The sequence below is a fragment of the Peromyscus maniculatus genome, chromosome 10, assembly GCF_049852395.1.
Source record: "Peromyscus maniculatus bairdii isolate BWxNUB_F1_BW_parent chromosome 10, HU_Pman_BW_mat_3.1, whole genome shotgun sequence".
Classification (NCBI taxonomy): domain Eukaryota; kingdom Metazoa; phylum Chordata; class Mammalia; order Rodentia; family Cricetidae; genus Peromyscus; species Peromyscus maniculatus.
In genome coordinates this window covers 40,837,903-40,851,707 of record NC_134861.1, presented here as the reverse complement: position 1 = coordinate 40,851,707, position 13,805 = coordinate 40,837,903, and the positions used below count along the sequence as shown (strand labels likewise).

The 13,805-nt window shown below is 46.5% G+C and overlaps 1 protein-coding gene across 3 annotated transcripts in view; it reads left to right on the top strand.

Moving 5' to 3' along the window:
- Nucleotides 1–7,375: 7,375 nt before the first annotated feature.
- The window catches only part of Prom1 (prominin 1), a 118,293-nt gene continuing 111,863 nt past the window's right edge, over nucleotides 7,376–13,805 (top strand). For 2 of the 3 annotated variants that reach the window (XM_076546249.1, XM_076546245.1), the window contains exon 1: nucleotides 7,520–7,652. The gene's annotated coding sequence lies outside the window, so the exon portion shown is untranslated. Of the gene's footprint in view, nucleotides 7,653–13,805 lie in introns of all 3 variants that reach the window. The other variant, XM_076546238.1, reaches the window with a different exon arrangement.

The window sequence follows — 13,805 nt, the reverse complement described above, 5'->3', positions numbered from 1 at the left end:
CACCTCTTTAGATTCTCCTAACTTGCTGGAATGGCTGACAGAAAAATAAATTTACTACTTATTATCGTGGATCTCCTGAGGACTACAGGTGAGATGTCCAGAGTGAGGTCTGAGAAGATGCTTGGCATCCCAAGTCCTCCTTGCCTGCCACCTTCCTGGGATTTCCATGAGATAGGCTACTCCATGCTGTGCTACCCGTGTCCTTTGGGCTTTCTATGGGGCCTTCATTACACAAGCATAATCGAAGCTTAGACAACAATGTAGAAATGTGACTGGATCAAGCAGATAACAAATACTAATTGTAGAGCAATGGGGACAAGCTCAGCCTGCCTACACAAGTATTTCTGGCCATTTCTTGACACGTCTTCCTCCAAGGTACAGGGTAGCAGTCCTTCAAAAATGGGAGTCTGATGACCTATTGTTGGGCAATGGAGCCCAGAGAAGTCCTTTATCACCAGTTTCCAGACAGAAGGATGGAAGGAGATTAGAATTTTCCTGGGAGAGGGAAGCCAAGCTAAGAACTATGGGTAAAATATTTACTATATGTGTGTGGATATATATATATATATATATAAATACATACATATGCACATATGTACATACACATATCTAGTACCACACCTTCTGCTGATGGAGGGCCTGACAGGCTTTGCATGAGGACTGGGTTTTTCTGAGCCCTATTCTAATTATATTCTTTATTTGAAAGCACAGAGCTCGAGAGCCAAAGAGAACAATTAATTTGGCTAACATCATGGTGACACTCACCCATATACCCACACCTTGCCTCCCCTCCTGCCTCTCATATGATCATGAGGGTCTTTGCTCAAGTTCTAGCTTCTCCATTTAAGAAGCTGAACGGAAGCCCCCAGATCTGAGGAACTAGGGGTGCCCATCTTCCAATAATCTAGTTCTAGTAGTCTGTGACCCATGCTGCTGCCGCCACCTAGATCCAGGTCCAAATGTGTGGGGGACTGTGGAAAGAAGTGATTGGGAGAAGGTCTGAACAGTAGGGGTGTGCAAGCAGTTCACTGCCAGCTGGTGCTCTCAGTCTCCCCAAGGCACCTGGCATCATCACATTTTGGAGGGAGAGACAAGCGGAATATGTGTTCTGAGTGCTGCAGTGAGGGGTGGTGTGGTGATATTTTGTTTGTGGTCTAACTAATAAAGCTTTCCTGTGAAGCTAAGCCATTAGTTAGCCATAGAGCCCAGGCAGTGGTGGCATACATCTTTAATTCCAGAATCAGGGGGCAGAGGCAGACAAATCTCTGTGAGTTCAAGGCCACCCTGGGCTACACAAGATTAATCCAGTCTAAAAGAGAAACAGGGCCAGGCAATGGTGGCACACACCTTTGATCTCAGCCCTTGGGAGTCTCACGTCTTTAATCCCAGCACTAGGGAAGGTAGAGACAGGAAGTGATATGGCTGGGCAGAGAGAAGAATATAAGGCAGAAGGAGACAGGAGCTCAGAGCCCTTTCAGTCTGAGGATTTGGTAGAGGTAAGAACTCTAGTGGCTGGCTGCTCTGCTTCTCTGACCTTTTAGCATTTACCCCAATATCTGGCTCCAGGTTGTTATTATTAAGACCAATTAGGATTTGTGCAACAGGGTGGTGGGCCCTAAAAGGGAGATGAACCAGGTTTGCTGTGAGTCCCTGGGAGAAATTCTTCTACCCTACTCTCTGTGCAGGGTGCTGGGAAGTTCGAGAGCCATTGGTGAAACATTCTCAGAATTTCTATAGCTTTATGTCACCCTGCATTGAGCAATATCAGGTCTGCCCAGTAGTTAGAGTTAGATCCATGGCAAACAACTCATGAATCTTTATCCACAGATGATTCAGACCAGGCAGCCATAGGATTTGTCCCTCTGGTGAAGGTGGTTGATGGCTCTACATCACAGCAAGAGAACATTCAAAACATCAAGTGGACAGAGAAAGGGAGGGGCCCGGTTTGCTCTGTTTGCAACTAGCTTGCTGTAAAAACTGCCAAGGAGGAGAATGGAATTACCTTCATCTTTTCCAAGGGTGTATCACCAGGGACCCAAGAACCTCTCTGTAGACCTGCCTTTTAAAGATGCCATCACTTCCCAATAGTGTCCCTATGGTGAGTACATCCTTTAGGTATAGCAGCATCCAAACTATGGCAGTGTCATTAGGAAGGAAGCTGCCTTCACAAGGCAGATACACAATAAAGACTTATTGAAAACCATGTGTCAGGCGAGGTGCACAGTGTTTTTAGTCTGTATAAACTCATTTAATAAAATCTTATGCCATGTTAGGGACTAGTTCTAACAAACAGACTCATGGAATGAAATGCAAAGAGGTTAAATAACCCTGTTTTGCTTAGCTGTTTGACACTAGGATGCAATGTTATCTACAAAATTCATACTCAGTTGTACAACTGAGTTACAAAACAAGAAAAATATGGCCTCCCAAATTTCATGTTTCAAATAAGTTTATGGTTTTGTGTTGGGTCATGTCCATTCATAGTTACCCTGAGGCATATGGACCCTGGAGAACCCATTTTGGACATTCCTGAAACACCTTCATCTGAATGCTGGGATTAAGACCAAGGTATGACTGATGTCTTTATTCTCGGTTCTCAGGGGCTCATTTTGGATCCAGGAAACTGGGGAGGAGGCCGAGATGGGAAAACTGGAGGAGAGTAGAGAGTCCAGGCAAGAAAGAGGCTCAAGAACGTGAAACTGCAGAGAGCAGCAGCCGTGCCCAGTCAGCAGTCAGACACAAAGTCCCAGGTTATCTTTGCTGGTGACACTGAAATCGGTGCCAGGAGATGACATGTACAAGCACACGCAATATGCTGCAGGTAGCAACTTTGAAACTAGCTCAGTGTAGCTTTCAAACTCTGCCCTCCTTCCCACACCCACTTCCTGTCTTTACCTGTAGCCATTCCACGAAATACATACTTGTCATGTAAAGAAGCCTTCTAGGACCTGCATAACCATGCCTCCAGAGTGTTCAGTTTCTTACAGTGTCTTTGAACCACCATCTAGAACATTGTGACCAGGCTGGAGAGATGGCTCGGGGGTTAAGAGCACTGACTGTTCTTCCAGAGGTCCTGAGTTCAATTCCCAGCAACCACATGGTGGCTCCCAACCATCTGTAATGAGATCTGGTACCCTCTTCTGGCCTGCTGTCATATATGCTGTATACATAATAAAAAAAATAAAATAAAATCTTAAAACACAAACAAAAACATGTTGTGACCAACACAGTTTTGTGACATACACAAAGCTAGAGTGGCATGGGCATTCCTGAAGAAAGAGGTAGCTGGGTAGCGCAATACAAGCTTGCACATAAATGATATTCCAGTGTTAACATGCTCTGACACCACGAGGTTTCTGTTTTTTTTCATTTAAGGCCCAGGACAAATTGACCAGTGAAGCTGCCGAACAGCCTGACGGTGTCTATTAACTTATTTGATGGTAAGTTTCTAAGTTAAACTAGTAAGCTCCTTATGCATCACAGACTTGCTCCAGTATTATGTTCACCTGGTGTGGGCGGGATATAAATTATCAGCTGTAAGAAGAATCTGATTCCACCCTCAGGTCAGGAAGCTAAGGTCCAAAGGTCATAGTCAGCTCCCTCTCAGCATCTGTGTCTGACCAAGGGCAGAGTCAGGACCAAAACCTCCAGTTCTTGCCTCATTCAGCATCCAGCACTAGTCCATAGCCCAGACAAAAGCAAACCCCACCCATGCCTCATAATTTATTCTCCTCTCCTTCCTCTGTGGTTTTTAGCCCCATCTGCAAGCTTTCCTCTCTTCTGTCTGAATGCTGTGTGTCCTGAACACTGGGAGGGATATCTGACACATGTGCTCCATAAGTGATTTTGTAAAAGGAGGAAGGGAGGCAGGGAGGGAGGGAGGGACGGACGGAAGAAGGGAGAAAGGAAGGAAGAGAGGGAGGAAGAAGTGAGGGAGGGAGAAAGGAAGAGAAAGAAGAAAGGGAGGGAGGGAGGGAGGTGACAAAACACCTGTTAGCTCCTGCTCTGTGTCCTGTCTGTCGCCATGACTGTAGTCACTGAGTTGCTTCACCCCTTGCCTTATTTCTTCAGTCCCGCTGTGTGCTTACGGCTCGCTTCCAGTGTGGGAACACATACAGAAAAGGAAATTGACGTGACTAAAGTGACGCAGTCATGTAGAGAAGAGAGTATGGTATAGGTGCGTACATGAACTATGTTCTGTCTCCACAGCCGGCCTCCTGCTTGCCAAAGGTAAGCATTCATTCATTCAGCTTGAATTTACTGAGCTCCAGTTCTTTGCTAGGTGCAGTATTAGGCTTCTGGGATATCCTATTGAACCAAACCACATGAAGAACCTTGTTCTTACGAGGCAAGAGATATGACGACTTAATGTTTCAGCACTGTGCCACAGAGGCAAGGCCAATGGCTTTGAATTGAAGTGTGAGGGAGGAACCAGACCCTCTGAGGCTATCCTTGGCTGGTCACCTTGCCTGCCCTCTACCCTCAGGCACAGGATGCTCTGCAGAGTGGGGCGTCAGGCAGCCGTCAGCCACAAAGGGCTCCGGCTCTTTGCAACTGGGTGGGATGAGCAACTGAAAGCTGAGCAGTTGTCTGGAGAAGAAATGGACAATGATACTATATTCAGAACTGATTGATTGATTGGCTTGACTGATTCCCAAGAAGGCATCTAGTTGCACAGTGAACTCGAGCCCTTCCGTGAAGAGAAGCAAATGTGTTGGGCATGAAGGGGAACACAAGCTCCTGCCTGAGGTATGGGAGAGGAAAGGCAGAGAGGCGACTGAGAACAATGGAGAGGCCTAAGGCTTTTCTCCTGCCCATCCATACCCACGTGAAGCTCTGGTGTTTGAGACGTACTGATCAGAGGAATAAGATCCCGAGACCAACAAAACCGTTCCCAAGCTTCTTAGGAATGCTCAGGAGAGTGTGTAGGAATCTTGACTTCTGAATTATAGGTCAACTCTGGGGAAGAGACTCTTCTCCCCACATCCATGCAGACCCTGGAGCCCGGGACTCTGGAAGGACCCGCAGTGGCTGGTGGCATGGCTCTGAGTGTCGCGGGCTGTGCTCTGGTGGCAGGGTCAGCAGAACTGTTCTTCGGGTGGTTTGGGGGTGGGGGTACAGAGTGAGAGCTTGAGAGCACAAAGGACTTTGAGTGAGTAGGTGATGCAGGGGTGGGCTGTGAGTAAACTCTACGGTTCCAGACTTCCAGAAATACTTCGCAAGTACCTGAGAAGAAGGCAACTCTCCTGCCTACATGGTGATGGGGCAGGATATGGACTCTGTCTGGGTAGAACATGGACTTAAATGAGATTTTTTTTTGTATTAATTTCTTTTGAATCGTTGTGATGAAATACTTGACAGAAACAACCCAAGGCAGGAAAGGTTTTCTTTGCTTACAGTATCAGTCAGAATTAACCTGTGCTTAGAGTTTCAGTCAACAGTTGCTGGGCCCTATGAGCTTTGGGGAAGCATCATGGTGGAGGATGTTCTTCATCTCACAGAGGACAGGAAGCAGAGTACAGAAAGGCCGAGGACCTAGTTCCTCCAACTAGATGTCAAGTTTTCTAGACTTTCCGAAGTATTATCACCAGCAGGAGATTGAGTCTCTAGCACATGAGACTTTTGGAGTGTGTCTTAGTTGTCTTCCTTATAGCTGTAACAAAATCCCCGATGAGAGAAAAGGAAGGTAGGTAGGAAGGAGAGGTTTCCTTGGCATACAGTTTGAGGGTACAGTCATGTCAGAGAAAGCATGGCAGCAGGAGAGTGAGACAGCTGGCCACATCGAGTCCACCTGCAGCCAGGAAGGAGAGAAGGATAAACGCTGGTGTTTAGTTAACATCCTCCCCTTTATTCAGTCCGGGATTGTAGCCCATGCAATGGTGCCATCCATAGATAGGGTGGCTTTTTCTACTTCACCAAACTTAATCTAGGGACCCCTTCACAGACATACTAGAGGTGTGTTTCCATGGTGGTTCTAAATCCCATCAAGCTGACAATCAAGATTAACCCATCATACAAGTGACAGATCACATCTACAGCTTAATAACACTAGCTGTAAGAGTCTTTCTCTGTTGTCCCAGATCCCAATAATGACATGAAGACTTATTAACTATGAAAGCTCAGCCTATATCTTAGGCTTGCTCCTAACTAGCTCTTATAACTTAAATTAACCCATTTCTATTAATCTACATTCTGGCTGTTACCTCTCCTCCTGAACATCCTGCTTGCTCTGTGTCTCCTGGTGTCTCTCCTTTCTTCTCTCTGTCCAGAAGTCCTGCCTGTCTCTCCTGCCTAGCTATTGGCCATTCAGTTTTTATTACACAGATCACAGCAACACACCTTCACACAGTGCACAAATATCCCACAACATTTCCCCCTTTTTTGTCTAAAAGGAAAGGTTTTAACTCTAACATAGTAAAACTATATACAATAAGAACAATTATCAAGTACTAATTACATTCCCAGTGTCCAGTCCATTTGCAGTTTGTAGAGTGAGGCTCTTAAGGGTAAATATTGGTAATGTGTGGTAATTGTACTTTCCTTGCCAGCAGTCCAAAGGGAAGAAGTACAGGAGAGGTTTAATCAGAATTATTTCAGGCTCCTCTTTGGATGCCTCATCTCTTGTGAACCAGCCGCAGGGACTCAGGTGTGTTTCCTGCCTGGTCCCTCATTCCTTACACTGCTTTTATCCTCCTTGGCTTCCTTCTGGAAAGATCACCACAAAGCTGATGTCAAATCAGTACCGTCACACTCTAAAACCTGGTTCTTTGGCTTAGCAGATTCCTTCCTTCCCTCCCTCCCTCCCTCCCTCCCTCCCTCCCTCCCTCCCTCCCTCCCTCCCTCCCTTTTTTCCTCTCTCTCTCCCTCCCTCCATCTCTCATCAGGGACTGACCTAAGGTCTTGTATACAGGAAGCAGATTCTCTAATATTTGTGTACCTCAGACTTCTTTTTTGCTTCCTATTTTGAGACAAAGTTTTACTAAGTTGCTCAAGCTGGCCTTGACCTCATTCTGTACCCCAACCAAGCCTTGAACTTGTGATTCTCTGCCTCAGCCTTGTTAGTAGCTGAGATTACAGGCCTGAGCCACTAAGTGCAGACCCCAGGAAACCTCTTCTGATCCACTGGAGGCTGAACCCGTGACCTCTGCCTCCTGCCTTTCGCCTTGCGTTCATCCACAATTGGTGCCTCTCAAAGTTACACTGGCATTTACTTGTTTTCCCTACCACACAGTGACATGCTCCTGGGATACATAGAATGTGTCAACCTAGGCCACCGAATGAGAGGCTCTCTAATATAAAATGCCCCATCAGAAAGTCAGGGCAATGGATCACATGTGCCAAGGTGAATTATAGGTGTGTCCAAGGTGGCCAAGGGAGACAAAGGTGTTTAAAGGTAAGATGAGGACTGCAGAGTTGTTTTGAAACAATTATCCTTTCCTCCAGGATCAGTAACCCAGATGATGTCACCCTTAGGTTGACCAGGCAGTTGCTGGGTGGACCTCTTCATAGAGGTAACTGTACACAAGGTTATTGTGGCTTTTGTGCAAAGTCCTGGTTTTGATTTTGCTTTGAGAAAGTTCCTGCTATCAAGCAGTGGTTGTTTTCTGAAGATCCGTGCTTTGTGGCCTTGGATGGTTCCATTTTGCCAGGGGGTAAGTGACTCCATTTTCACTCAGACAGTCTTCATATTTCAAACCACCTCTTGGTCTTCAAAGGAAAGTAGAGTTGAGGACAGAGCACAGCTCTGAAGAATCTGATGAATGGATGAGTGTGTGTGCACGTGGATGAGTGCTTCTTTGGGCCACTGTGGTACAGGGCCATGTAAAGGGCAGCACACAGTTTAATGAGATGCCCAAGCAGTTCATCAAGTAAGGCCAATGGCATTTAATGCAGTGTTTTTAAAAACTATTAATATTCCGGGGGGTGGTGGCCACGCCTTTAATCCCTGCACTCGGGAGGCACAGGCAGGCGAATCTCTGTGAGTTTGAGGCCAGCCTGGGCTACAGAGTGAGTTCCAGGACAAGCTCCAAAGCTAGACAGAGAAACCCTGTTTCAAAACAAACAAACAAACAAACAAAAAATTATTAATACACAAACTCTGTTTCAGAGTGTTGGATAAAGCAGGTCCTGGCTCTGACCCTTTGGGTCACCACCCTTGCTTGTCCCAGACCCTGGCACTAAGGACAGAGAGGGGGCACCAGGCAGTGCATGGGCTGAGCAGCTGAATTAACAATGCCACACTGAGTCTGGCAAGGAAGAGAAGGATTGAAGAATGAAGTGAAAGAGCTGTCAGAGGTGTGTGGTTGACAATTAGAGCTCAATCAAAGCCAAGTCTGGCTTATCTTAGACTATGTCAGAAAAGTACTGGATAGCTCCAGGCCTAGACTGGAGACTGGAGGGTAGGATCAGAAACAAGCATGGGTACAGCCTGATGGGGACATGGCTACTGGTATCTGGTACCACCCACACCCAGATCACCATGGCTATTCCTTTGGCCAGGTTAGGTCACACGTCCAGGGTCAAAGTCCTGTGTGGCAGTGACCATTGGCAGGATCCCAAAAGGGAGTGAATGGGAAAGCCGTGACCTGGCTCTGTGGCTATCCAGTCTGGACTGGATATAGCTACTGCTCCACAGGGAGTTTCCTCCAGGTGGGGAAAGGGTCAAGTGGGGGATGCTAAAAATGAAAAAGAACGTAGAAAAGGTTGAACTCTCCTGTTTGGCATCGGGTTGAGGTCATGAATTAAGACAGACAACTTCAGTGAAAGAACTGTGGGAAGGCTATTCTAGAACAAATTCCCCACAGAGATTTTGGCTTTGCTCTTGGAATGTGGAAATTTGCAGAAGGAGAATCCAGTTCCCTCTGGGATCGGTTGAGGAGTCGTAGCAGGAACCCTCTTAGACACCAAAATCTTCAGCCCCTCAGCCCCTCATGTAGAATGCTGTAGTAGTTGAATATAATAGTCATACTCCCTCCTGTATTATAATCAGCTCTAGCCAATTACAATACCAAATACAATGGAAATGTTATGTAAATAGCTATCTTCCTGTATTGTTTAGGGAACAATGACAAGGAAGAGAGTTGAGAACAGACTTGGCCACCACAGGGAAGCTAGACAACACACTTCAGCAGCAGTATTTTTTTTTCATGAATATTTTCCATCTGTAATTGCTTGAATACCTTGATTCAGAGCCCATGGGTATGGAAAGTCAACTGCACTAAATTGCTTTTACTTTTAGGAATGTGTCTGGTCCCCTCTGCAAATGCACTGGGCTCTTTTCTCTGGTGAGGATCGTTGTGGAGAGCAGCCCTCTTCACGTGGCCAAGCATGGTGCTACAAGAGGGATGCCTCCTTGGTCCGAGGTTAAAGCTTTGTTGACCCCATGGAGCTGTATTGTCTTTCTGGTGTCATTTTGTCCAGCTTCTTCCATCAGTTACAGGTTTTTAGGATGGGAGGAGGGAGCAACTAGTTCCTAAGGAAGAGTCATTATGAATCACAGACCCAGGTTGCAGTAGTCAGGAGGAGAGGGTCCACTTCTACTAGACCCTTCTGACATATTACTGCCATTACCTTGGAAAGCCCAATGGGACACAGGAAGTTAGGTGTATCATAGTCAGAGTGAGCCCTGGGTTAGACATGTTACTACGCCCCCTCCACCCCCCCCACCCCCCACCCCCACACAAAGGTGGCTTATTTACTAAGCTCTGAGGGCCCTTGACTTTTCCTTCAGAAGAAACACTTGGTGTGCTGGGCATGGAAGCACACACTTCTAATCCCATTGTTTGGGAAGCAGAGACAGACAGAGCTTTGTGAGTTTGAGGCCACCCTAGCAGGCTGGGTGTCAGTCAGAACTACAAAGTGAGGTCTTGTGTAGCTGGAGAGCTTCTCTCCAGGTCCCACCAAGCCCCCGCAGTCCCACAATCCATGTATAAATTAATCACTCAGATGCTTATATTACTTATAAACTGTATGGCTGTGGCAGGCTTCTTGTTATCTACTTCTTCTATCTTAAATTAACCCATTTCTATTAATCTATAAGTTGCCACATGGCTTGTGGCTTACCGATACCTTACATCTCTCTTGTCATGGCGGCATCTGGCAGGTCTCTCTCTCTGCCTTCCTGTTCCCTCAATTCTCCTCTCTCTTAGTCCTGCCTATACTTCCTGCCTGGCTACTGGCCAATCAGTGTTTTATTTACTAACCAATCAGAGCAACACATTTGCCATACAGAACATCCCACAGCAGTCTTGTCTCAAAAGAAGGGGAAGAAAGAGGAAGATGGGGAGGGGGGGACGGACACACGACAGGTGAGGAGGGTATCAACACTAGCAATTGAAAGCAGCTTCGGGACAGACTTCTCCTTGCTTACTGCCTTTGCTCTTAAATTCCAGATGGCTCCTAGCTCTTGCCACCTGCCAGCTGCTGTCAGGTCCCCTAAGCAATTCATTGAAATTCCTTGGAAATCAGGCACCGCCATTCTTCAAGGTTCAAGTCACCCACTTTTCATAGTTTCCTTTTGCCTTCCTATAATGGGACATTTCAGAACTGTACAAAGAATCCCTGGTACCCATTACCCAGCCTCAGTGATTTCACTGACTTGAGTCTGACAACTCTGCCTGGCTGTGTGCAGCAGCATTCCCACAGAGCCACCACCTCTCCTTAGCAGGGGACTTCTCTACAGAAGCCTGCATCAGCTTTCCTTTCTTTGTGGTTTCCCACCTCTTCGAGTGAAGCAAGGGATGCGGTTTTACGTGCATGTATACTGAGAATAAAATCAGTCCCTGAAATCTTATGCAGAATGAGATACCCATCAATGTCTAAGATGCAGACTCGTGACTCTGCTCTGGGCTTCTGTTAATGTCTAGAATCCTTTAACCTCCATCAGTTTTCCAAGGCCTTGGTTCTCCAGCCTTACTGCCATCACTTTGCTGCCTTCAGACAGATCCAGGGATTAAAGGGAAAACATGTATTTATTTGTTTTTATGTGGTGCTGGGGGACAAACCCGGGGCTTGCTCACACCAGGCAAGTGCTATGTCACTGAACTATGTCCTCAGTTCACATTCTCCTCTTAAATTATTAGCTTGTTTATATCTGCCATTTAATAGAACTTAATTGATCAACTGCAGTGCATGAGTAGCCAGGCCCAAGCAATGAGTTTCTTATCAACATGGGCTGATGTCGCCTCCGTGTCCCAAAGTGCCTGAGGCAAGGCCTGCCTGGCACAGGCTGAGTGCCTCTTAAAAGCTAAAGCTTTCTTCCAGTTCAAGATTTCAGCTCCTCTGTCTCTGTTCTTGTGCTAAGAGGCTCCAACTTGGAAGTAAGAGGTGGGATTTGGAAGTGAATTAATTAGCTGTTAATTGACATTGACTTGGGGCAAGCCTGTCACTTCTCTGGCTATCACTGGGACTCATGGGAGCTCCCAGGCCAGGCCAGCCTGCTCATGCTCATGGCCTCTGCCTTGTGGTTCCCTTCATCCTGCTCACTTGGTTCACACCTTGCCTCCTGCCCATTGAGACCCATCTCAGTCACCCTGCCCAAGACAGTGTTCTTTATCCTTCTAGCTCTGTTTTATAGCTTTCACCAATTTCTACAAGTTTTAATGTTTATTGCCTATTCTGTTGTCTGGAACAATGGCTCCAAGGAAGCAGAAATCGCCATTTTGTTGGTGAATTGACCTCAAGGACTTGCATCAGGCTGGCACAGGCATATTGCATACCAATAGATGTTGGCTGGATGAATAAATTTGTCCTTATCATCACTACCTGATAATTTCTGGAGCATTTTCCTCAAGATTTTTCTCCTTGAAAACTAGTTGCACACCATGCTTAAAGACGTGACCGCTAGCATCAGCCATACTCAGAATCCTACTTCAGCCCCTTGCTAGCTAGGCATTCTCAGGCATGACAACTTCTCAGAGCATTAGTCGCTACAAGTGTGAACTGATATGGTCCTGGGTGAGTTGTGTGCTCTTAAATGATGCCCATGTCCTTAGGCCTGTCAACAGGATCTTATTGAAAAGTTGAATCTTTCCAAGGTGGTCAGGTTAGGGGAGATCATATGGTGAGTACAGTCCTTTCAAAAAGGAGAAAATATAGATACAATGGCAGATGTGCGCGGAGGGAAGGTGGTGTAAAGACACGTGAGACATTTTACCTGCAAAGCAAAGAGGATCTGGGGCTCAGAGAAAAGAGGCCTGGAACAGATTCTCTCTCACGACTTCTAGAAGGAGCCCTGAGGATGCTTGATTTGGGCCTCCGGGCTGCAAGACAGCATATTTAAATCACCCTTCTACAATTAGCGTTTAAGTGTTTAATTCCACAGTTTCGGTGTTCAAGTCACCCTTTGTACAATACTGTTATGGCAATCTCAAGAGATACATAAATATGGACCCCAGATTGAAAACTCTGTGAAGGCCATTGACTGTTGTATCTGTACCACTTAGCACAATCATGGAATTAAGTGGCTACTCAACATATTTTTCTTTAGTTTTGTTGGACAATACTTCCTAAAATCATCTCAGATGTTGTGTATGTATAGTGCTTAAAATAACGGTTGCCTCCACTAATGATGACTGTTGGTTTTACTAAGTAGAGCCCGAGTCTGTAAGTTTCAATTTCCTTCTTTGGAAAATGAATAAACTGCTCCCCGCCCCCCCCCCCCAAGTTGTTAGGATTTAATTAAGAGAATGTAAGCAATTCAGTGCCTGGGAAATGCCAGTAGGTTAATAAGTGACTGCAACAGATGCCTCAGGCTGCCCGGCAGTAGACTCCATGGTCTTGCAGAATGCCTTTGCTGTTGCTACAGTTACTTATCTTCTTTAGAGCTTAACATGTCTCTGTTGTCCCTTGTTTTTCCTCTGGGACTTATTGAAGACCTATCATGCGCCAAGCACCGTCTCATTTTTGTCCTCTGGAAATTTCAGTAAGAATTCTGTTCCCTTTTTCTAAGAGGCTCTTTGTTCAAGCCTCTTTAAAAAAAAAAATAACATGTGCATAGTATGGGGGAGGGCATGGTACATGTGTGAAGGTTGGAAGACAACCTCGGATGTTGATTCTCTCCTTCTATCTTGTCTGCAGGCAGTGGCTCTTGTGGTTCACCACTGTGTATACCAGGCCAGTTGGCCATCTAACCATTGTCACTGTTTCCAAGCGTGACTCCTATAACTATCTTCCTCTAGCAAACTGGCTTTCATGCTTTCTGGTGTTCATTGGTAAGGCCAGTCTATTCAAATGCTGGATACTGGTCTTTAAGAATGAGTGTGCTGCTGAGGACCATGTTGGGTTCCGTGGTCCTATTGCAGCTGGCATCTGTGTTAGTGTCTGTGTTGCCACTGTGGGCCATGTGGATGCCCGTGACCTGTGCTGCAGCCTGAAGCCGTGTTGGTGTCCCTGGGCAGTGTTGCAGCTGGGGGCCGTGTTGATATGAGTGTCCTGTACTGTCACCTGGGGCTATGGTGATGTCTGGGTCTGAGCTGCTGCCAAGGGCCATGTCTAGGTCCGGGGTCCTGCTGTAGCCAAGGTCTGCGTTGATGTCTATGGCCTGTGTTACCACTGAAAGCCAAGCGGATGTCTGTGGCCTGCTTTGCTCCATGAAGCCATGTTGATTTCTGTGGGCTGTGCCTTCTTTGGGGATCATATTGTTGTGGGTGACATGTGTTGCCACTTGGGGGTCATGGTGATGTCTGGGTCTGTGCTGCCTCTGAAGGCCAAGTCTGGGTCTGAAGTCCTGCTGCAGCTGGGGTCTGTGTTGCCACAAAGGGCCATGTGGATGCCTGTAGTCTGTGCTGGAGCCTAGAGTCATGTTA